Raw genomic sequence first — 15628 nt, 5'->3', positions numbered from 1 at the left:
GGCGGAGGGTGCAGTGAGCCGAGATTGCGCCATTGCACTCCAGCCTGGGTGATACAGTGAGACTGTGTCTCAAAAACAAAACAACAAAAAAGTGAAACATACCGTTACCCTGTGACCCAGCCGTTCCACTCCTGGTACACCCCATAGAAATGTGTACATGTGTTCACCAAAAGTCACATCCTGGAAAGTTCGTAACAGGATTCTTTGTCACAGCTATAATCCTGAGAATTACCCACAGATCTGTTAGCAGGTGAACAGGACAAACGTGGTAGACTCACACAGCGTGACCTAGCAGAGTGATGACAGCCAGTGTCTGCTGCACAAGATGTGGATGCAGCTCATCAGTGCGATCTTCAGCCAGACAGGAAACTGCATGATCCCATAGGATCCCATTTGCATTGAGTTTAGAAACGGCAAGCGGCCCCGTAGCATTAGGACTCAGGATGGCGGTGCAGTGGAATTGCTATAGGACCTGGAAGGTGGCCTGCAGAGGGCATTTGGGGAATTAAGAAGGGGCTGATTTTTCATCTGGGTGCTGGTTACATAAGTGTGTTCACTCGTGAAAATTCCTTGAGCTGTGCACATACAATTTTTCTGTATATGTTCTGTTTCAATAAAATGTTTGTTAAGACTGGGTGTGGTCCCTGGCATCTGTAATCCCAGCTACTTGGGAGGCTGAGGTGGGAGGAGGATGGGTCAAGCCCAGGAGTTCGAGGCTGGAGTGTAGCTGTGATCACGCTGCCACACCTCAGCCTGGGTGACAGAGTGAGACCCTGTCTTCCCCAGGAAACTTTTTTAAAAGGCAATGTAAAATGAGAGACACAGAGCACCGTGGTGGCCCAGTGCTGCCTGTGACTTGGTTTGGGGGCGATGTCTTCCTTCCTCCTCTCATTTATGGACAGCACATCTGCGCCGTCTTCAGGCCTCTGGGTGAGAGATTCTGTATCTCCATGCAAAATCCGGCAGCAATTCCACCACAAGCGGGTGAGTGTGACAGGCCCGAAGAGCTGCGTGCCCTTGCAGGGGCTCAGATGTCCCGACCTTGGACAGTGGCACTGGTTTGGCTGCCCAGCTCGAGCTTGCCTGCCTGTGAGGTCGCCCCACGGCCCGGGTAATGACATCCGAGTGTGAAGCCACAGGCTGCTTCCTCCGCCTCCATCCAGCGGCGGCCAGCCCTAGAGTCAAGGACAAAGCCATTTTTAGAAGAGCGACTGAGAAACATTTTGGCGGCTTTTCCAGGTCTGCCAGGACCTGCAGCATACCTCAGGGGCAAACTGGAAGGTATTTGCAGTCCATAAAATTGACACGAGGCATCTTATTACCAATGTTATTCTTGGACGGAAATTACATTTCAGAGACACTGGAGACCCAGGTATAGAGTCCCTGGCCCACAGATCTTCCTCCAGCTAGTGTGCAATGAACATGCGGCAGGGTCATTATTTGGATGGTGAACAGGGCCAGGGATTCCCAGGGGGCTTGCAAATGAGCTCAAAGAGATGCTTTGTGGGGTTTGCCATGGCTTGGGTGTGAGGAGCCACCTGTGAGTCTTGGAGTGGTCTGTCTGAGCTCACATCTGAAGAATGCACAGAACTTCCCAGGTGATGCAGGACAGAACAGGCATTCCTAACAGAGAATGGCATGTGCAAAGGCCCTGCAGCAGGAGCATGCAGGGAAGAAGGCAAGGTTGGCTGGGCCCAGAAAGGGACAGGAGTGTGGAGAGGTGGGTAGGGAGCAGACCCCACAGGGCCTTGCAGCCACATTGAAGAGTTTTGCTTTATTTTAAAGCCAACAGGAAATCATCAAAAGGGTTTAAGGGAGACTGGAGCTGGGGGTGGGAGGGCATTAACTTTATTAAACCCACTTTTGGAAAGATCACTCTGCCTAAGTTTCTTTAAAGCTACCCTGGGCTGGTGGAAAGAAAGACGTATGGGACATGGCAAGGAGTTTACAGTCGAGATGGAGACATGGAAATAAACTGTCTGAAGAAACACGTGATGAGGCAAACGAATGACCTAGAATAGTGCCGTCCACAGGAAATAAAATCTAGACCAGTACCCTCCTCTAGAAATAAAATCTAGACCAGCACCATCCACTGGAAATAAAATCTAGACCAGCACCCTCCTCTGGAAATAAAATCTAGACCAGCACCGTCCACTGGAAATAAAATCTAGACCAGCACCATCCACTGGAATAAAATCTAGACCAGCACCATCCACTGGAAATAAAATCTAGACCAGCACCGTCCACTGGAAATAAAATCTAGACCAGCACCATCCACTGGAAATAAAATCTAGACCAGCACCCTCCTCTGGAAGTAAATTCTAGACCAGCACCCTCCTCTGGAAGTAAATTCTAGACCAGCACCCTCCTCTGGAAGTAAAATCTAGACCAGCACCCTCCTCTGGAAATAAAATCTAGACCAGCACCCTCCTCTGGAAATAAAATCTAGACCAGCACCCTCCTCTGGAAATAAAATCTAGACCGGCACCCTCCTCTGGAAATAAAATCTAGACCGGCACCCTCCTCTGGAAATAAAATCTAGACCGGCACCCTCCTCTGGAAATAAAATCTAGACCGGCACCTTCCTCTGGAAATAAAATCTAGACCGTCACCGTCCACTGGAAATAAAATCTAGAACGGCACCCTCCTCTAGAAATAAAATCTAGACCTGCACCATCCACTAGAAATAAAATGTGAGCCACAAATTCAAGCTACAGATATAATTTTAAATTTCCTAGTAGCCACATGTTTTAAAAAGATATATTTCCTGTACTGGAATTCTTCTGAAGACAGAGTGGCTCTAATCACTAGGAGAAGCTTTACCCCACCAAGGGAAAAAAAAAAAAAAAAAAAAAGAACCAGAAACAGGTAAAATTAATTTTAACAAATATTTTATTTCACCCAATGTATTTAACACGTTTTCAACATGTAATCAGTGTAGAATGTTATTTATGAGCTTGTTTCGCAATCTCTCCATATTTAAATCTTTGAAATCTGGGGTGTGTTTGATGCTTGCGGCACATCTCAACCTGGACTAGTGAAAACTGGATGACCTGGGTCTCGGCGATGGATGCTGGAGGCTGTGGTTTGAGCTGAGACTTTTAGGCAGGATGGACGTGAAGAAGGCAGAAAAGATGGGAGTGGGATAGAGAAAAATCCAAAGTCAAGTAACACGCCAAGCGGTCACATACAAGAGCGTTCACGACCCCGTGGTGGGTGACGACCAGAAGTGAGAAACACCTGCGGATGATGAACAGAGGCCTGAGCGTCTGGTGTGGTGGATCAGTCCAAAGGAACGGTAACCCTCACACCCACAAGGATGGCCAGAATAAAAAAAGCAGAGAATAACCAGTGCTGGTGAGGAGGCGGAGACATCGAGGCCCACATACATTGCCGCTGGGAGTGTAGGATGGTGCAGCTGCTGCAGAAAACAGCCCAGAGGTTCCTCAATCAGTTAAACGTGGAATTACCCTAGGACCCAGAAATTCCACTTGGGTCTCTATCCGGAAGAATGATAAACAGGTTCTAACCAGAATGTGTGCGCGAATGTTCACAGTGACACTATTCACAGTAGCCAAAAGGTGGAGACCACCGAAATGTCCTTCCCCAGATGAACAGGCAGACAAAATGTGGTGCATGCTTGCGTGTGTGCACGTGTGAGTGTGCACTGGAATATGATTCAGCCATAAAGAGGAATGAGTTCCAATCCATGGTACCACGTGGATGAACCTTGAAAATATGACATGAGTGAATGAAGCCAGACACACAAGGCTGCATGGTGTGTAATTCCATTTATACCAAATATCCAAAATGTGGCTAGAGCCAGAATGTCGATAGATCCATAGAGACAGAAAGCAGATGGAGGTTTGCCGGAGGCTGGGGGAAGGGAAGGAGTGAGGAGTAACTACTTAATGGGTAGGGGGTTTCCTTTGGGGGTGATGAGAACATTCTGGAACTAGATAGAGGTGACTGCACCACTGTGATTGTCCCAAATGCCCCTAATGGTGTATTTATGTCTATCTTGCCACAATAGAAATAAATTTTCCAAAAGCTAAAAAAAAGGAATTCTAGAGCTACCTCTCAGTCAACATGGACATATTTCACAAAATAGCCTTGAGAGGAAAAAGCACAACATTGAGAGGAGAAAGCAAGTTGCAAAAGAACACAGTAGCAGGTGTTGCTGCCGCCACACCCCACACCTCCTCAGCCCACCCGAGCCCCTGGTTCCTGCACACAGTGGCTGCTTTCCACTCCAGGCACCTGTGTCGCCCTCCCTGAATAATTCCTCTGCCCACACGAGCAGTTCTTGACCAACAAGATGGACGGGAGGTATCAGAACACTGAAGCACGCAGGAGCGGCCATAGACTCCAGCTTCCCTGGCTCCGGGTGGGGACAAGGCTGAGTTGTGTGCCCCACTCTCTGAGCCCCAAGGGCCAGCCCCCTGCCCGTGGCTGCTTCACCAGCTCCCCTTCGTTGCCTCTTCTCCCTTCCATTCCCCACCTCACTGGGCTCCCAGGCTCACCTCCCACAGAGACTGCACCAGACCCTCTCTAGATCCGCTTTAGGAGAAGACAAACACAGACAGATCCGCGTGACATCAAATCACAGAGGCCAGGCTTGAAATCGTGACCACAGCAGACGCACTGCATGGGTGATGACAGGCTCAAGACACTCACGGGAGTGACAACACCAAGTCCGGGGTGGTGGCCGCTGCCACCCCTGCTGCATGGGGGTGGGCTGGGATAGGCTAGGGATGCCCCCTGTGAAGGGCACCCCAGGGGTCACATTTACCTTGGAATCATTTACCTTGTAAGCACGGGTGGCAGGTCCCTGGGGGTGGTGATGCATGTATTTCTTGAACGCCTGAAATATTTCATCATCATCACGAAGCAAAGCATGAGGCAGGTGTGTTTGGCAGCCAAGGCGTTGAGAGGGGTGGGGCATTTCGAAGTGGAAGATAGGGCGAGCCTGTCCCTAGGAGTGGAGGATAGGACTCCTGCCCAGGCGAAGTGGGGTGGCACTGGGTGTCCTACGGTGAGGAGGCCGAGAGACAGGGCTCTTTGTGTCACTCTGCCTGGGAGCCACGGGTCCAAGGCTGTGAGGGGCTCCCAAGGCAGGGAGGCCACCATCACAGCTGCAGTCAGATGGCACCATGGTGGGGGTGGTGCAGAATCAAAAGAGAAAAAGGTGTGTGAACACACTGCAAAGGCGGGTCCTAAGACCTCTGGGCTTAATTGGAAGTTGGCGCCAAAAGTGAGTGAGGCGTTGGAAGTTTCAAGTCTGGGTGACAAGGTGAACGGGAGGACCCTTGGTAGGCGTCTGGACACCCAGAGGGTTTTATTTATTTTCATCTGTCAGGGCAGGGAGCTGGAATGGGTTTGTGCAGGCTCACACGCTATTTGTCTCAGGGAGACAGGCTGAGACCAGGAGCCCTCTGGCCTCATCATGTTGGATTTCCAGGTAATCATGCAGCCCCTACGTTGTTCCCTGCTCAGCTCAGAGCCCCATTCAGCCCTCCCAGCCCTGGCCACGTCACCTGTGGAACCCTGGAATGCATTTCTGAGAGGCAGGCTCTGGCTGGGGTCTTACCCCACCTTTCTCAAACCATTTCTGTCCTGGGGTCCATGCACTCACAGTTCTTAGGGAGATCTTAGTGGGGTTCTGTGTCCCCTCTGACAGAGCCCAAATGCGCCCAATTCTTCACCCCTTTTTTCTAGCCACACCCTTTGCTATGTAACTTACTTTTTCCAGGTTTAATGGGCTTTATTTCAGTTTGATGGATTTTGATGATTGTATACAGTCATGTAACGGCCACCACAGATGAGATCTAGAGCACTTAGAAGACCCCCAAAAGTTCCCTGTGCCCCTTGGCAATCAAACCTCACCCTGACCCCCAGCTCCAGGCAATCACAAACCTTTCTGTTGCTATCACTCTGCCTTTTGTAGCATTTTCTATAAATGTCTCCTCTTGAGTTTAGCTCCTTTCACTTCCATAACGCTTTTACACTCATTCATGTTCTATGTGCATCATTCATGTTCTATGTGCATTCACTCTTTTTTGTTGCTGAGCAGGATTCTGTAGGGTGGATAGACTGCAATGTGCTTATGCACTCACCCGTTGGTGGACATCTGAGTTGTTTTTGTTGGGGTGATTGTGAAAAAACAGCCCAGTGCTATAGACATTTGCATACTGGTCTTTGTGCAGACATAACTCATTTCTCTGGGGTGAACACTGAGGAGAGCAATTGGTGGGTTGCATGGTCAGTTTATGTTTAGTTATAAGTTCTGCTAGACTATGTTCCAAAGCTCTATCATTTTGCATTCCTGTCAGCAGTGTATGCAAGTTCCACTTGCTCCACATCCTTGCTAACACTTGCTATTGTCAGTCTTTTTAAACTTAGTCATTTCAGGGGGCGTGCAATGATAACTCCCTGTAGTTCTGATTCCTGCATTAACTTTGCAGCACTCTCTATGCTGGCTCTGGTCTCAGTCATATGACTGGATTTGACTAACAGAATGAGGCAGAAGTGGCTGGGTCAGTTCCACGTCTGAGTCTCAAGAGGGCTTGCATGTTTCTGCTTGGTCTCTTGCCCTCTGCCACACTCTTGAGAATGTCTGTGTGCTGGCCTGCTGGAGGGTAAGAGACATGTGGAGGAGTGCTGAGTGGCCCCAGTTGTCCCAGCAACACCAACCTAGATCAGCCAATGGTCAGTCTTTCTATATCTTTCATGACCTTGACACTTTTGAAGAATACTGGCCAATTATGTAGAAAGTCCTTCAATCCGGTTATGTCAGATGTTTTTTCATGGTTATATTGACGTTATGCAAGAATGCTATGGAAGTGATGTCGTGTCCTCGATCCATCTTACCAGGGGTGATGTTAACCGTATCACCTTTTCACTGGAGACATTGACCTTTGTTAAGGTGGCATCTGCCAGGTTTCTCTCTGTATTTAAGAAGTATCTTATGGGGAGACACTGGAGAATTTCCAAATATCCTCTTTCTCTTCATATTTTTACTTGATGGTTTTAGCATGCATCAATGATTCTTGCCTGCAGCAGTTAAGACTGTCAGATTTGCTTAATGATGACTTTCTATTTCATCATCTCTCCTACACTCATTCATTAGAACTCTACCACAAGGAAGAGCTGTGTGTTCTCCCCATCCTATCTATTAGATCAATCATTTATTTATAGCAGTGTGGACTCATGGATATTTATTTTATTCTCTGGGCAATACCCCTTACTATCATTATTTGTTTTTCTTGGCTTGAATATTCTCAGATTTGGGCTTTGGGTACTTCTTGTAGTTTGCCGCAATGCCCTTTTGATGTGATGCTATCATTATTTTTGGTACATCCTTACTTTCCGACAGTATGGACTTATCTTTGTTTTCCCCATCCCAGTCCTGAAACTAGCCCTTTCTCCAAATGTTCACTGGTTCCTTGGTTGGAGAATGGTGCATAGGAGCCAAGATCTGAGTGCAAGGGTGCTCTTCACTGTTGGGATGTCATGCTTCTGGGTGTGTTGGAGTCATGCATGCACACATTTGCATTTATACATCTATCCATCTGTGTGTGTATATGTGGGTGTGTATGTGTTACCATGAGTTAATACCAATTACTCTGATTTCAAACCAACACAATGGGATTTTTCTAGTTATTTTTAATTTCTTTCAAAATCACTTCGGTTCTTCTAGAAAATGAGCTCTTCACCTAGCTTAAGAACGTAGAGATGTCATGTATGGTTGGGCAGGTTGTTTGCTGTCCAAGGGTGTTCCAGCTCAGGAGAGCGATGGGAGCCGAATGCATCCATGCTCTACTCCCTAAACTCTGCACTCTAACATGTGCTCTGGGTCCACCAGAGGAAGGGATGCCCTCCTTTCACTTGTGCAAAGGCACTGGGTGAGCTAGCAGCAGCCCTGGTCGACTGCTGTCTTGGGATATTTTTGTGTTTACTTGTGAAACACCCTGGGCTGGATTCCCCCAGAGGCAGATTGTGAGCTGAGGATTTGAGGGCAAGGAGTATTTTGGGACATGATTCCAGGACACTCCCAGAGAGAAGCAGTGGGGAGTGAGGCAGGAAAGAAAGCATGCATCAGGGAGCTGGTTACTACTGGGCCACCGAGGCGCCATCTCAGTAAGGAACCCTGGAAGAGAGGGAGGAACACGTCTTGGAGCTGCTTCCCTAAGGGATCAACTTCTGTCAGTCGCCACTCAAGGCTCCTCCTGACGGGAGCAGGCACACAGTCCCTGGCACTTCTGGCCCTGAGTGCCCAGGGGATGAGTGCGTGACATCGATGGCACCTGCTGTCCTCTGTCTCCTGCTTTCCCCATGGGATGAACTAACTTGAGAGGCACAAGATTCCTGAACAGGCAGAGGGACTCTGTAGGAGTCTCAGAGGTCCTGAGGCTGCACCCTCCCTCTGGAGCCCTGTGAAATCTTCAATATCCAGTTTTATGAGCCTCACAAACCTTCCAGGGGCCTCTCCGGTTCTGGGCAGGCTGCGTGGGAGGCCTGGTGCCCACGTGTCTCCTGGGCCCTCCACCTGTGCCCCGCCTGTTTGCACAGCATGCGTGAGCTGAGCACCTGAGTTTGCTCTTTGAATCAAGTGTTTAACTCACTCACGGTAATAGTGGCTGATAATTCTTGAGCTAACACACCTTCTACTTTGCAGTCTAGCCTTGTTTGCCTTGCAGCCCTGCTTTATTATCTCCGAGATCGGATGAAGCTTAGGAGCACCAGCACTGCCTAGGGAAACCCTGGCCCCTCCTTCCCTGGGATCAGCTGGTTCCCTGGGGCTCAGGCTTTATGACCCCTGCTGCTTGGTTACCCACCTCCCACCTGGGGCCCCTGATAGGTCAGGGCACAAGCAGGTAGAGGGCTCACCAGTGCAGTCCAGACAGTGTGTGCTGCTGGGCAGACCAGAGCAGAGTGAGTCAGATTTGGCTTTTTATAATCATCCAGGTGCCAGGGTGGGCACGCGTCCTGGGTCATCCTTTCAGCAAGGGCTCACATCACAGCCTGTCACCAGCAGTAATTCAGCAGGAGTGTTTAGTTTCCTCCCTATGGGATCAGCGAGGGCAGCTGTCTAAGCCCCAGGCACACTGCCTAGGGCGGAGGTGGCGGTGGGGGCCGTCCTCCTAGGGCTGCCCTGCCTCTTGGCAGGTGATCAGCCTTGACCTCCTGGTGTGGTTTGGGGGGCTGCCTCAAACCCCCAAACTTTGTCAGAGTTTAACCTCTACGATCAATAAAACCAGGGTTTCTCAGAAACAGGCACTGCTGTTGGGGCAGCAAGATGACTTCACGTGGAAAACGGAATGGACTTAAATGAGATCAAGCCACCTCGTGGAGAAGCCATTCGCCTTCCAATTTGTTTTAATCCTGCTGATTATTACAAAGAGAAAGACTTAGCCTGGTGCAAATGAGTCTTTAATGCCTCTGAAGACTTCCTAATTTTTCCTTTTTTCCTTTTTTTTTTTTTAATAAGAAAAGTTAAGCCTCAGGCTGTTCATCCTTCCAGTTGGAATTTAATAACCGTGTTTTGTTTTCATAGAATTTAATTTTACAGTTGTTTATTCATGGCAGGGCCTCCTGGTTTTCCATTTAGGGGAGTGATAGGAAGTTTTCCTTTAAGTTAATTTATTGTATGTATCTTTTTACAGTGAGTCCTTAATATATTTTGTAGGTAATAATATGGGTGAGGTTGGACCTCTGACCCTGTACAGAAAAAGCGTGCTGATCTCTGTTATATATGGTACATGACTGGTAATAGGTATTTTATCAGTGACATTGATAGAGTAAAAATGTGGAAGGTAATATGCAAATAACTAAAGTACTGGAAAATACTTGGCAAATCCCAAGAAACTAAACAGAAATTCCATTGGGAGGGCCTTTGGTAACCATAGAAAATTCCCAGCCTTTCAATTGTGTGCCTGGCTGTTTGCCTGATCACTTTATCACTCTTGAGATACTGCATTGATGACTCCATGAGCTGGAATTCACTGTGTTCATATCCTTTCCTGGTTCTGGGAGGGTTGTGGTTGGGTAAATTGGCCGGCATAAATACGCAGTTTCTCCCTCTCTTTTTCTGTATGGTCAGCCTTTAATTTTCTTTTTTAACTTGGGCTCTAGACCTATGTCTGGTTTCTCACGCAGTCCTCTGGTAGCTCTGGTTTCCAGTTAATTCCTTAATTACAGTATCTACCTCCACTTCCGCAAGCATTTCCTGAGCTAAACGCTGAGTTGGAGATACACAAGTGAAAGACATGACCTGTGCCCATGGGCAGCGCACATCGCAGGGAACTCATCACCAGCACCTCAGGGAGCTCTCATCACTATTGTCATTGCTGCCACCACCAGCAAGAAGAAGCGACTAAGCCCCAGTTGTTATCTACAGTGGACCAACAACCACTTGCCTAAATCACCAGGCCGGCTTAACAAAAGTGGCCCACTAGACAGGAGAGGACCGAAAACCAGATGTCCTGGCATGCCCATAGGGCCTCTGTGCTAACTATCCCCCAGGCCAGGAGTGCTCTCCCTTGCTTTCTCATGGGTGGCTCTTTCTCAATGTTCACTTTTCATTTTAAACATACAAAAGGCCTTCCCTGCCTACTTGATCTACTAAAGTCCCATGGTTACTTTCTGTTACTTTATTCTATTTAATTTCTCTCACAGCACTTCTCACTATCTGAAGTGATCTGGTTTGTTGATCAACTTCTTTATTTCTGTCTTCTCTGATGTGAATACAAGCCCCCAGCCTGTCTGCTCAACAGCTGTACCCTCAGGCTGTAAAATAGTGGCTGGCACAGTGAGTGCTCACTAAATGCTTGCCAAATGAATACATAAATCCTGTGGGTTTTTGAAAAAGAAACGAACATGCAATACCACCACTTGTGATTCTTCACAATTAAAAAAGAAAAAGAAGTTTCACCTATGAGTTTTCTTATACAGTGAAAACACGAATAGGTTTGGTCAAGAGCCACAACATAAATTTTAAAGTCAAAAATTAACATCATTAGAGTTTTTTTTAGTGAATTATCATGCCTTCTGCATCATTTTAATTCTTAGTATTGTCATCATTGTCATGATGACCATCACCAGGACAGAGCATTGCAGTTTGGGGATAATAAAATGTTAAAGACCCTAGAGAATATCTGGGGAGAGGCCTTGTCATACTCATGAAAAAATCTGAGGTCCAGAAAGATGACATGAATTGCTAAAAGATTTTTCCATGCAGTCCTCTGGTAGCTCTGGGTTCCAGTTAATTAATCCAGTTGTCACCACCACCGCCACCATCACCACCATCACCTCCATCATCACCATTACCATCATAATCATCATCGTCAATACCACCACCACCATCACTACCATCATCGCCATCACCATCATGACCATCACCACCATGACCATCATCATCATCATCATCATCACTATCGCCACCATCACCATCATCACCACCATCACCACCATCACCATCACCATCACCACCATCACCACCACCATCACCATCATCATCACCTCCATTATCACCACCATCATCACCACCATCACCACCATCACCATCAACTCCATTATCACCATCACCACCACCATCATCACCACCATCACCATCACTACCATCACCACCACATCACCATTATCATCACCATCACCTCCATCATCATCATCATCACTATCGCCACCATCACCATCATCACCTCCATTATCACCATCACCACCACCACCACCATCACCGCCATCACCATCATCACCATCACCATCATTATCACCTCCATCATTACCATCACCACCATCACCATCACCATCATCATCATTATCACCTCCATCATCACCATCACCACCATCACCATCATCACCTCCATCATCACTATCACCATCACCATCACCACCATCACCATCAGCACCATCACCACTATCACCATTATCACCTCCATCATCACCATCACCACCATCACCATTATCACCTCCATCATCACTATCACCAGCACCATCACCACTATCACCATCATCAACTCCATCATCACCATCACCACCACCATTGCCACCATCATCAGGGTCATCACTGTCATCACCACATTCATTACCATCATCACCACCATTATGACTACCATCACACAAATGAGCCAACTTTAGAATGCCTCAATGCTTGAAATACCCTAAGGCTGCCACAAGGGGTTCCAAAGGAAAAACTCCTTAAGGACATTGGGAACTGTTATCTTGTCATAGCACCAACACTCTTGTGCAACGCCCCCTAGGCTGAAAACAGATCAGGGTGGTCTCCTGCCAGGAAGAGAAACTTCTTATGGCTCTGTTCAAATTCCCTAGAAAAATATCTGTGGCTGAGGAATTTGTATATTAAATTTTAGTGGTTTGTACATGCAATTTCTAAAACTCCCTTTCTGCTGTTGTTTATTTGCTTACTCTAATTTAGGCACTTAAAGAAGACCCAAAATTCAGTGAGCAAGTCCCCATCAACCACCAGAAACAGAAAACAGGTGTGTTGTGCTGAGAGCCACATGACCAAGGCTGGGAGGACTCCCCTCCCTGAGACGCCAAGATAAACACACTCACAGCATCGCCATGGAAATGGTGGCTTACAGTTCAAATGCTCAGGAGGGGATAGGAAAAAAAATCAGGACAGTACCCTAGAGAACAATTTCCCTTATCAACTTCTGTGCTCCTCCCAAGGGCAGAGGACCTGCAAATTACATCACGGCCTCTTGAGTAGTTTCCACAAGGACCGATGTTGATGGGGATCTAGAAAAACAAAGGCAAGCCGTGCCCCAGACAAGTCTCCATCTCAGAAGCGGAAGTCCTTGGCATGAGCCAGCCATATTGGCAAAGCCCTCGCTGGGTGAAAAGTGCAAAGCGAGGACAAAGAGATGATGAGAAAACCAAGTCTGAACATTTGCTTGGACAAGTTAGAGTCAAGGAGACAGAACTGGAGCTGAAAACAGAAATCCAATGTTAACAGGAGGCGTCCAGTGTGTTAACGGCTGTTGTTCAATATGGTAGCTGCTGGCCACGTGTGGCTATTGAACCCTGAAATGTGGCTAATGCAACTGAGAAACTGGACTTTTAGTTTAATTTAATTTTAATCAACCTAAATTCAAAAACTGATACTTGATTCAGTTGTTAGGAAACTTTTGAAGTATGTTTGACACAACTTTAGAAGGTGAATCTAGCTTTTCAACTGTGATGGGAGTCTTTTATGGAATTTACAGTTTTTAAATAAATCATAAAATGTACATAACTTTACACATTTTCCGTTAACATATAACATGCAAATTGACATACAAATAAGTATAAAATGCACATCGAATTTCGAAGACTTGGTACCAAAAAATAATGTAAACTATCTAATTTGTATTTTTTTAATATTGTTGGCCTGTTGAAATGGTAATATTTTAGATGTGCTGGGTTAAGGAATACATGTTATTAAAATTATCTTCACCTACTTCTTTTTATTTTTTCAAGTGGCCAGTAGAAAATTTAAAACTATATAGGCAGCTTGAATTCTGTTTCTATTGGACAGGGCAGCTGCAGTCAGTCGGGAGCTGACAGATACTTCAGGCCAGAGAGGCTGTTGACACCGGTCAATTGTTTTGGTGCCTCCTGTCCTGTGCCCACTCCCCAGCCACCATCTTGGGAGTAAATGTTAGCTGAGAAGCTGTTGCTCACCCAGAGAGGAAATATGGTGTAATTAGAAAACTGAATCATAACTTAGATATTTTACAGCTCCCTCTGTTATCATGGACTCTGGAACATTCCATAGAGTCTCAATACCCTGAGTAATTTCTGGGGAATTTTGACTCTGATCACCCAAGTAATTGGGTCAGCCTTGGTCTGACTTCTCAAAACCCCAAAAGTCCTATGCCCTGAATATGCCAGACTCTGTGGACCAGCTGATGTACCCTGAGCTGCCGCAGGTAGATTCTAGAGTTTGAGATACATAAGAATGCAATGGTTTTGTAAATCTAAAATTATTTCAGATTAAAAAGTTTATTTTTAAAAATATGTAACAAGTCTTCGGCCTGAAGCCAACCTGAAGATTCCTCATTTTATGACCACAAGATGTGGCTTAGTAGTTCCTGAAGGAGTCATTCTCTAGTTCTCTGCCTACCAATATGGCAGCCACCAGCCCTGTGGGGCTACTGAGTGCTTTCTCCCTTCGGGTGGAGTTGGATCACATGGAGATATGCCACACGTGTGGAATACACACTGAATTCCAAAGGCTTAGTATGGAAAAATCATGCAAAATATCGCCTTAATAATTTGTATATATTGATCACGTGTTGAAATGATAATATTTCAGATATACTGGGCTAAGGAAAATACATTATTAAAATTAATTTCACCTGTTCACCTGTTTCTTTTTTACCCTTTTTAGTGTGGCTACTAGGAAATTCAAAATACACACACAGTTTGCACCTGTGGCTCAAATTCTATTTCTTTTTTTTCTTTTCTTTTTTGAGATGGTGTCTTGCTCTGTCGCCCAGGCTGGAGTGCAATGGCGCCATCTCGGCTCGCGGCAACCTCCGCCTCCCGGGTTCAAGCAATTCTCCTGCCTCAGCCTCATGAGTAATTTTTGTAGTTTTAGTAGAGACGGGGTTTCGCCACATTAGCCAGGCTGGTCTCAAACTCCTGACCTCAGGCAATCTACCCACCTCAGCCTCCCAAAGTGCTGGGATTACAGGTGTGAGCCACTGTGCCTGGCCTTTTTTTTTTTTTTTTTTTTGAGATGGAGTCTCGCTCTGCCGCCCAGGCTGGAGTACAGTGGTGCAATCTCGGCTCACTGCAACCTCTGCTCCCTGGGTTCAAGCGATTCTCCTGCCTCAGCCTCCTGAGTAGCTGGGACTACATGCGTGTACTATCATGCCCAGCTAATTTTTAGTAGACACGGGGTTTCACCATGTTGGCCAGACTGGTCTCCAACTCCTGACCTCAGGGGATCTGCCTGCCTCAGCCTCCCAAAGGACTGCGATTACAGGCGTGAGCCACCGTGCCTGGCCTCAAATTCTATTTCTGTTGGACATTGCTACTCCAGGACATCCTTCCTCCACCCTCAGAGGATGAGCTGTTCTCCTCTGATGGACACCTCATGAGATCCTATTCTGCATCTGCCCAGTGTGGTCACAGACAGGTCCCACCTCTGTAAGCCTTGTTCTCCTCGAGGAGAGGAGAATGCCTGTAACAGCTGAGAGCGCCTGGAAAATGGGTACTATAGTATTGTCTACGTCAGGGAGATGCCATGAGGAGTATTATCTGCAAAACGCTCGCTGCCCTGCCCACGGCATCAAAACCCTTCAGTCAATAAATCAAATGTTATTTTTCATCTCTAATTCCACCCTTCCACCCATTCTTGAGTCTGACCCTTTTTCATTTACTTCCAAGTTTTGCTTTCTTTCTCAACCCTCCTCCTAAACATCGTCCCCTCTTTCCCTGCAAAACCCTTCCATCCTCAAAGATGCTTGATTCTTCCCAGTTCTTAAAGTAAAACATCTCTTTCCTTGGATTTGTCTGACGACCGACTGTTCGATTTCTCTCCTTCCCTTTGCAACTCATGTGAGTGACCCATGTTTCCTTTGTCTGTTTTTGACCCATCCACTCCTTTCGGGACCCCTAG

At 46.8% G+C, this 15628-nt stretch overlaps 1 long non-coding RNA gene across 1 annotated transcript in view; it reads left to right on the top strand.

Moving 5' to 3' along the window:
- LOC117089201 overlaps positions 1 to 13459 on the top strand; it is a 91982-nt gene extending 78523 nt beyond the window's left edge. Inside the window, exon 3 of the long non-coding RNA XR_004439502.1 lies at positions 12434 to 13459. This is a non-coding gene — a long non-coding RNA (uncharacterized LOC117089201). The remainder of the gene's footprint in view (positions 1 to 12433) is intronic.
- Positions 13460 to 15628: the final 2169 nt, after the last annotated feature.

Source organism: Trachypithecus francoisi, unplaced genomic scaffold, assembly GCF_009764315.1.
Source record: "Trachypithecus francoisi isolate TF-2019V2 unplaced genomic scaffold, Tfra_2.0 Lachesis_group11, whole genome shotgun sequence".
In the NCBI taxonomy this organism is placed as follows: domain Eukaryota; kingdom Metazoa; phylum Chordata; class Mammalia; order Primates; family Cercopithecidae; genus Trachypithecus; species Trachypithecus francoisi.
The sequence above is the reverse complement of the archived record's forward strand: the minus strand, read 5'-3'. Positions and strand labels throughout refer to the sequence as shown.